Here is a 9675-nt window from a genome sequence, read left to right on the forward strand (position 1 = left end):
GTAAAATACCTAGGGCTTGTCTTGTCTAAGGTCACTCGGGCCCTTAATAAAGAATGTCTCCAACCCATACTGGCCTTCTCCCATCCAAAGACCTTAAAACAGTTTTGGGGATTCTTAGGAATAACTGGTTTCTGCCAATTGTGGATTCCCATATATGGTGAGATAGCCAAACCCCTATGCACTCTGATTAAGGAAACCCAAAAAGCTAACACCATCTAATACAATGGGACCCTATGGCTGAGGCGGCCTTTCAGACCCTGAAGCAGGCACTACTGCAGGCTCAACTCTAAGCCTTCCTACAGGGAGCGACTTCTCCCTTATGTTACGGAAAAGTCAGGAGTGGCACTGGGGGTTCTCACCAAAACTCTGGGGACCACGCCACAACCAGTGGTGTACCTAAGTAAGGAAATTGATGGTCACACTGCTTGCAGGCTGTAGCCACGGTGGCTATATTGGTCTCAGAAGCTGTTAAAATAGTGCAGGGGAAAGATCTAACTGTATGGACTTCACATCATGTAGCTGGAAACCCATCTCTCGTGGCCTTCTCTATTACTGATAGCACTCTTAAGGGCTCAAAACTCTCCTCAGAAAGTAGGACCTAGCCCCTGTGAGATGCTTTAAGGACGGCCCTTTCTTACTAATGATCTCATGTTAGACAAGGAAACAGCAGATCTAATAAAAGACATAACCTCCTTGGCTAAGCACCAACAGGCTCTTAGAACCTTATCTGAAGAACACCCTAGGGAAAAGGGAGAGGGTTGTTCTGCCTGGAGACCTGGTGCTTGTTAAGTCTCTCCCCTCAGACGCTGCCTCTCTAGGCCCATCTTGGGAAGGACATTTTTGGTTATTCTGTCTATCCCAGTGGCAGTTAAAGTGGTGGAAATTGACTTGTGGATTCATCACATTCGGCTAAAGCCTTGGACACCTCCTGAAGGAAATCATAGGCCCTCCTCTCCACCGCCTGAAGTTCCAGGAGGTGACCCTTGGTACACTTGCGAGCCTTTAGAGGATCTACATTTGCTCTCCTGACGAGATCCCCAGGAAAGTAACTACTCATGAGTCTAACTTACATCCTGGCATGAACAGGGCTACCACTCTTGACTTTACTGATGGTGACTGAACTCTATGCAGTCGCCCCTCTGGATTGGCCTAATAGCTCTTTTCTTCTCCTTCCTAGGGCCCCCATGACAATTTACACCGACTCTCAGGTGCAGAGTCTTCTCTTGCCAAGGCCATGCCACACTCAGACTCCAATTATTCCTTTCATAGTGGGGGCTGGGGGTGGAATAATAGAACTTGGTACTGGCATTGGAGAAGTTACTTCCTCTACTCAGTTTTACTATAAGCTATCTCAAGAGTTAAATAATGACATGGAAAAACGTTGCTCATTCTCTCTGCAGAAGCAGCTAACTCTTTAGCTGCCATGGCTCTTCAAAATAGAAGGGCCCCGGATCTGTTAATAGCAGAGAGAAAAGGAACCTCTCTCTTTTTAGGAAAAGAATGCTGCTACGTATGATTAAGGCTTAGAGTGTTGGGGGAGCGTAGAAAAAGTTAAGGCCAAAGAGTTAGGCCTAGGCCAGTTACAGAGGACTTTGTACTTTAAATTAGTGAGCTCTGGCTTTGTTTTGTATGCTTTCAAACTATTTTCTAGTTGCTTATTAAGTCTTGTATTCACATTAGCACTTACAGCAGCTAGAGTGAAAATATGTAGCACAGGCAACCACTGCAGCTTTTCATGCCCATGGCAGACATTACTAATTGATCATAGCACTCTACTCCCTGAGCCTGGAGGCAATTTGAAAAATCCTTCCTTGGAGCCCTCTAGACAGCTGTTAACAATTGATCAGAGTTTTCATGACTTAAAACCTATTTTCCATCCCCAGCTCATGAGGAAGCCAAATGTGTATTTAACAGAGATCAAGGTATAGTCTTTCTGGCTGAGGCCTTGGGAAGGTCAAGGAGGTGGAGACGGTGGTGCCCTAGGGCTGACTTCACATTTCTTCCAAAATCCAATGATGCTGGTAGTTTGAAATTGGCCACGGTGGGAGTATCTGTATCATATAAACTAGTCAAATCTACAAATAAGGATTTTGTGGGAGGTTTTTGTTTTTATTTTTGGGGAGCTGGTTGTTAAACATTTTCCAGCACAATACTAAGCTAGGGGATGGGGGCAGAAAAATGGTGTCTACACTTCAAAGCCTTTAATTGCCCTCTCTGCCCACCCTTCACTGCATCACTTGAGCAAACCTCTCCTTCGGGGTGTCAACCATGGTAGAAAGTGACCAGCCACAGAAGCTTTTGAGTGTGCTTTTGTTTAAGATGAGATTTGTATTCTAGAAAGGCAACCCTGGCACAATGTGTTGGACCAACTGAAAGAGTGTAAAATCACAGACACTATCAGAGGCAAGAAAATTAGAAAGTAGTCTTAATTGTCCTTGTCCAAATAAAGGATAATGAGTCCTGAACTAAGGCAGGAGCAGAACGAATAAAGAAGAAAGGACAAATATAATAGATGTTAGTGAAACAGAAATGATAGGAGTTATTGGTTGATTGGCTGTCAAGGTGAAAAAAAAATAAAAACATCCCAGCTACTTGGGAGGCTGAGGCAGGAGAATCCCTTGAAAAAAAAAAAAAAAAAAAAAAACAGTCAAATTTCAAGTGCGTTTGCTATTCACTATGACAGAGTACACAGAAGTAGCGGATTTTGGTGGAAAATTCATGACTTGGGTTTAAAGCAAGTTGAGATGCCTGCACAGTAGGTAGAGTAGGCTGAGGCTCATAGGCACAGGGTCAATCAAAATGCATTTTCAAAGTCAGAAGACGGTGGGAAATTGACACCAGGTGATTAGAGGGAATCACTGGGAGACAATATGAAGTGAGAGTAAGTCTAAAGAAGAAACATGGAAACACGATGTTTAGAGGACACGCGAAGAAATGAATCAGCAAAGGACAGAAGGATCGGCCAGTGGATGAGAAGGAGAACTGGAAGATAAGCCGAGGGAGACAGAGGATCAGATGGCTATAGATGCAAAATGTCAGGTTCGGGTCAAGGAAGATGCAGTCCAATGAAGAGTGAGTGTCGCCGTGAGAACATCGTGAGGGTCTTTTGCCAGAGCAGTTTCTGTGGAGTGCAGGGAGAGAAGGAGCCAAACTGTAGTTCGTTTGAAGAAGGAAAACTGGGAGGTCAACAGATGAAAAAGAAGACAAGAAGCAAGAATTTGTAGGCTTGGATGGTAAGAAAGAGAGGTGTAGGATCAGGGGAGGACCTTAAGATGGACAACAGGCTTGATCGTAATTGCATGATGTGAAGAAGGAGCCAGTCCAGGTGGACTTGCCCATTTGGGAAGGAGAAACGGAATCCCAGGTGCAACAGGGCCCTTGGGGACATAGGGGCATTATCAGTTAAGGGTACATGCAGAGGGAATGGCTTAAACAAGAGAAATAACAGATCTTCCTACAAGACCTGAAAGAGGACGAGATAATAAACGTAAATATGAATAGCTTTTCAATTGCTGGAGATTGAGGGTGCTTAAGCCTGACAATCTCAGCTGTCTCTTGAAGTCTGAAAAAGTTAAGTAGAGGGGTAGAAGTTTGAAATAAGTACTGTAGGGAGTAGAACAGGGCAGAACACTCTGCTTTAACCTACATTACATTTTAATGGTATAATGCCCATACGTAATTTTATTGGGCTGTTGTGTTTTGCCTATTTTGCATCTCCCTTAGTAGCGGTACCATCACAGTCATAATAGCATGGCTCACACAGCATTACTAGTGCTTATTTGATTACCTGTTTTCCATCTAGCAATAACCCTAGATAGGGAAGGAATAGTGCGTCTAGCCTAGCAAAGCACCTGAAATATAATGAATGCTTAACAAATGTTTGTTGAATGGATGAATAATTGAGTAAGGAGTAGATGTCTAAATCTGTCCAGTCTTTCCAACTAAACTGTTAACTCCAGGGTGGGGATGGTGTCTTAAACTTGGTGGGATTGATCAGCATATTTGGTACAAAGAAACTACACAATAAGGATACATTTAAATGAATAGAAGGTCATGTGCAGTGGCTCACACCTGTAATCTCTGCATTTTGGGAGGCTGAGGAGGCAGGAGGATCATTTGAGCTCAGGAGTTTGAGGCCAGCATGAGCAACACGGCAAGACCCTCACCTCTACAGTTGTTTAAAAAATTAACAAGAAGTGGTGGTGTGCACCCGTGGTCCCAGCTGCTGAGGAGGCTGAAGTGGGAGGATCGCTTGAGCCAGGAAGTTTGAGGTGGCAGTGAGCTGTGATTACATCACTGCACTCCAGCCTGGGCAACAGAGTGAGGCCCTGTCTCTAAATAAATAAATAAATAAAATTGAGTTACATAAAAACCATAGTATGGATGTGAGAAATCAAGAAGTGCCTTCCAAGGGAGGAGCTTGAGATGAGATGAGATGAAATGAGGGAGGAATGAAATTCAAAACTAGCTAAACCTTTACAAGAAAATACAATCTTCTTCCCAACAACTTTCTGTCATTATTATTTACGTTTTACGTAAAGGATCCTTTGAATGTCCCAGTGCTTGGCATTTTGAATTTCTAAGTGGAATGGTTCAATCATTACCAGAATCTCTCACCCAACCTATTCTCTGGCTTCTTGGATCTTAATCCCCGTGGTCTAGACTGAGGTCCAGATAAAGTAGCCAATTAAGGTTGACTGTTTCCCTGCTTTGTGGTTTTTCTAGTTCTAAAACCTCCCTCCCAACTGCCAGCCTTCTGTAACAATGAGAGAGAGAGAAGCCCTTCAGGCAGGCAACGGGAAGGAGCTTCTCTCTGCTTTGCTCTGAAATGTCCCATAGCAAATGACAGTAGCAGGGAAATGTCTTAATAGAGCGTGTTGTTTAGCATAATTGATGTTCAGATGCGCGTTGGTAGAAACAAGCCCAGTTAATTGGTCTCTCAACCTACATTAACTGTTGCATTGCAGCCAATTAGGCAGGGGTCCCTGCTCGGTCATTAGAGTCCTGCATGCTGAGGCAGGGAAGAGCAGCACTCAGGGAGCAGAGCTGGCATGAACGGCTTTGATGAGGCATGTGTGCAGCTGCACCATGGCCGGAGCCATCTGTCCATTTAGGAGTGTGAGACCCTCAACGACCAATCTTAAAGGTGACAAAAGGAAGGTGACATTCAAGAGAGGGAAATCTGGGCACTCCCCAAGGGGTGAAGTGCTAGAGGAAACTTTGAAGATCATAGATTTGAAGAACATTGCCCTACAGTAATATTTTTAATGAACGAAGAGCCTGTCTGTATTATCTGAGCCTTGATGTTACAAGGAATGCTCTGGGTATAAAAAGAGAGGACCAGGCTGGGCACAGTGGCTCATACCTGTAATCCCAGGACTTTGGGAAGCTGAGGTGGGAGGATCACCTGAGGTGAGGAGTTCGAGACCAGCCTGACCAACATGAAGAAAACCCGTCTCTACTAAAAATACAAAATTAACTGGGCATGGTGGTGCATGCCTGAAATCCCAGCTACTGGGGAGGCTGAGGCAGGAAAATCATTTGAACCTGGGAAGTGGAGGTTGTGGTGAGCCGAGATCGTGCCATTGCACTCCAGCCTGGGCAACAAGAGTGAAACTCTGTCTCAAAAAAAAAAAAAAAAAAAAAAGCAAGTATCTATTTTAAGGAGATATTCTATAGCCTTGCTTCTCAGAGCCAGGTCTGCAGATCAGTGGCACCACCATCATCTAGCAATGTCGTGGGTAGGCAAGCCTCAGGCTCACTCCTGACCTGCTGAATAGGAACTACAGTTTAACAGGATCTCCAGGTGTTTCATATGCCCATTAAAATCTGAGAAGCAGTGCTCTAGGCCCAGGGTCAGCAAACATTTTTTATTAGCATGCAGCCACGTCCATTCCCTTACCCATTTCTCATGGCTGCTTCCACATTTCCATAGCGGAGCAGAGAGGTTGCAACAGAGACCTAATGGCCCACAGCCTAAAATATTTACTCTCTGGCCCTGTTTTACAAAGAGACTTTGCCAATTCCTACTCTAGGCCACACTGGCCGGATGGCAGAAATCTCTATAACGAACACATGTGACAAACATGTCTGTTCCTCCTCAGAAGGCAGGCTAATCCAAGATATTTAATTTATTGTTTAAACATAGTCATGGGGCCCTGCGTGGTGGCTCATGCCTGTAATCCTAGCACTCTGGGAGGTCGAGTGGTTGGATCATTTAAGGTCAGGAGTTTGAGATGAGCCAGACCAACACCCTGAAACCCCATCTCTACCAAAAATACAAAAATTAGCAAGAAATCGCTTGAACCTGAGAGGGGGAGGTTGCAGTAAGCTGAGATTGTGCCACTGCACTCCAGTTTGTGCCACGGCAACAGAGAGAGAGTCTCCAAAAATAAAAATAAAAACATAGTCATAGCTGTGTTGTGTTGAACCCCTGTTAGCCTCAGTAAGGAAGACACCAGGTTTGAGAGGCTGAAGAAGAGACTCAGAGCAAGCAAATGAGACACGGAGCTTTATTGGGGGTTTATATACAGGGGAACGAGTCCAGTGGTGGCAGGATCTACCTTCTGCAGTCCAGGGACAGCAGGCTGGGCAGGAAAACCACAGTCACCTGCAAACATCATGCAGCTTCTACGGCATTTTCACTTCACACCCTCTGCCCAAAGGCTCTACCTGGCAATCTTTATTTAAGGCAAAACTGAGAACCTCAATTGCCTGTATGACTGTGTTCCACAGGACAGGCTTAGAGCTCAGATGCTTATCATAAATAAGGAACAAATCTCTGGGTTGGCCACGCCCAGATTCCCTAGCTTGGAACACACATTCGGGTGCATCTGCCCTACAGGGTCATTTTAAGGGTTTGCTCAAATCATCGCTAGCAAGTACATTTACCTTATGGGATCCTATGAACATGTAGAGGGATGGATGTTAGGTAATAATAACCATGATTTCTAGAGCGTCGGAAGTTCAGCAAAAGTTGGCAACAACTTTGAACTTCCTGCTACCACGACTGAGTCAAATGGTTTTCAGAATTCTTTCCTCCCTCCTTCACAAAGAGAATAAAGAAAAAGTGATAAACTGAAACTAGTAATAAAACAATCACCATTTTTCTATATTGTATTCTTGAGACCACATTTATTGTGACTACCAGGATTGGCACTTTTCCCAAATTTATCGAGAGGTGGCTTTGACTTTATTGTTAGAGTTTGGGGATAATTTTACACCCAATGAAGTCCCCAAAGAGACTATTTTCTTCCATGTTGTTTTTCAGCAGTGTGAAACGTTACAGAGACATGGACTCTTTCAATGTTTGAGGCAGGTGTGGTGGCACACACCTGTAGTCCCAGCTACTCTGGGGGCTGAGGCATGGGAATCCCTTGAACCCAAATTCTAGTCTGTAGCGTGCAAGGATTGTGCCTGTGAATAGTCACTGCACTCCAGCCTGGGCAACATGCAAGACCCCATCTTTAAAAAAAATAGGCTTGGCTACCCTGCTTTATATACAGCAAAAGAATTGCTGGAAATACTCCTCAGCGCGTCTGCCTATAAAGAGAGCTAGACTCCACAATGACCAATGGCGAGGAAGAGGGCTACCAAACCAGCATTTCTGAAATGGCTGAAATATTGTGATAGGAAATTCTGGCTCTTCGAGCTTCTAGAAGATATGCATTTATAAGAATATTAAAGAGGCACCTCACTGTTTTCAAAACCCTTGGAGTTTTCCCAAGTTCTTGCTGCCTAAGTCTGTCTCTGTCTCTCAGTCTCACACATGTGCCCACATGCACGCGCGCGCGCGCGCGCGCACACACACACACACACACACACACACACACACACACACACACACACACACACACAGAGCCAACAAAAGCCAGGCTGCAGCCGCAGACTCCAGACGCGTGCATCAATCATAATTGCAGCACCACCGGCAGTCATGTAACTGCTTAAAGACCTCAACAGCCTTCTGGCACTTAAAGGAAAAAAAAAAAGTCTAATTAATCACAGGTGAAACAGCTTGGACTGTCTCCAAAAGCCCCTGAATTTGCTGCCAAGCTTTGATGCTAATTTTCTTTCCAAGTAACCCCCTAATGAAATTTATGATTAGGTAATTAAAGTAATGAATAAAGAGATAATTAGATGGAGGGAAATAAGGAGAGGGAAAAAGTCTGTATTTCCATCCTGCAATAAACATCTCTGGGTATGCATCATTTGTGAACTCCAACTTAAAGGTTCCCAAGTGGCTTTCTTCTGAAGAATATTTTTAAAGTCAATATTTGAAAGACCAAATGAGGCACATAAATGAAGTTAGGAACAGGTCATTCACTAGGGCCTGTTAGGGAGGGAAAGCTGTCTTCTGCCAGGTACTGAACTCTTGACTTAAAAAAAAAAAATTAATGTCATAGCTTGTATCCTCTGGGAAGGTTGGTAGTGGTTTCTCTCTGTGAGCTGATTGGATAACATAACATCACTGGGTTTGATTTAGAGATCTCATCTTCCTCCTATTTCCCATGTCCCTGCTGGGATGGACTCTAGATTTCTGGTTTTAATTGGTTGAAAAGCAATTGCTCCAGTCTTTTGTCCTTAAAATTGGAAACATCCAAGGGAGGGCTTTGGATTTTATTATTCCAGCCCTGATCCTTCCCTCGATCTCTGACACTTACTATTGGAACACTCCAGGAATGGGGAACTTTAGTTGATTGGTTACCTTAGATTACAGAATTGATCAGAAATGCTCATATTTAAATAATTCATCAGACAAGTTTCTTCTAAACACCTAAACACCTAGAGCTTCAATTCCTGCTGAAAAATCTTGGTAGCAACTATTTTTCTGACTTAATAAATACGGCATAATAAGCATAATGCTTTTTTAAATAATTCAGAATCTTGAATTTTTGATTGAAAAGTTCATTGCTCTGATTTATGTGTACCCTTCAGGATCGTTTATAAGCTTCTGCAAGGAGAGATCAAAGCAGGTCCCCATGTTGTCTCTTCCCCCTGTCTAGCAGAGCATGAGTGCCTATTATTTATTACTGCTCAATTGTATTCCAGTTTATGCAAAGAGGGTGTGAGAATTTTTACTAAATAAACACTGACTCAAAGTGTCATAGCCTGAAAATTTAGTTTTTTTCCCACTAAGTTACCCTATGGACGTACGTATTTAGTTTTGTCTCCCTCCTGAAAAGAGAAGTGTGAAATAGTAGATTTAGAATTTTGACTTGGAAGTGAGGTTGGCGATTTTATAGCCTGAATCTTCATTTCTGAGCTGAGGACGAGGAGGCTCAGAGAGGTAAGACGATTTGGCAAAGACACACAGCCACCTAAGGGGTTGTGAAGATCATACACTCTGGAGCCAGATGAGTCTGCATATTCTAAAGCTTCTTCTGCTACTGTGGACCTGGAGAAACTACATACCTTCTGAGTTTCTTTTTCTGACCCATACCATGAAAACAACAATATTGTGAAGATGAAATGAGCTAATATGAGAAAGATGCTTAGCATCGTGACTAGGATGTGATAAACACTAAAAAATACTTTAGCTCTTATTAGTTTTATTTATTCATTATTTATTTTAAAGGATCTTGTATTAAATTACAATTTATGTTTATTTAACAAATTTATTCTCATCATTCACAACCCCTTATGTCATTTACAGTGATGTAAGTGAATTATTTTCAT

At 43.2% G+C, this 9675-nt stretch overlaps 1 long non-coding RNA gene across 1 annotated transcript in view; it reads left to right on the plus strand.

The window, feature by feature from the left end:
• The window catches only part of LOC116534342, a 28259-nt gene extending 18874 nt beyond the window's left edge, over positions 1-9385 (plus strand). Inside the window, exon 3 of the long non-coding RNA XR_004261667.1 lies at positions 9375-9385. This is a non-coding gene — a long non-coding RNA (uncharacterized LOC116534342). The remainder of the gene's footprint in view (positions 1-9374) is intronic.
• Positions 9386-9675: the final 290 nt, after the last annotated feature.

This window comes from Sapajus apella, unplaced genomic scaffold (assembly GCF_009761245.1).
Source record: "Sapajus apella isolate SASKATOON/1434 unplaced genomic scaffold, GSC_monkey_1.0 scaffold86, whole genome shotgun sequence".
Lineage (NCBI taxonomy): Eukaryota > Metazoa > Chordata > Mammalia > Primates > Cebidae > Sapajus > Sapajus apella.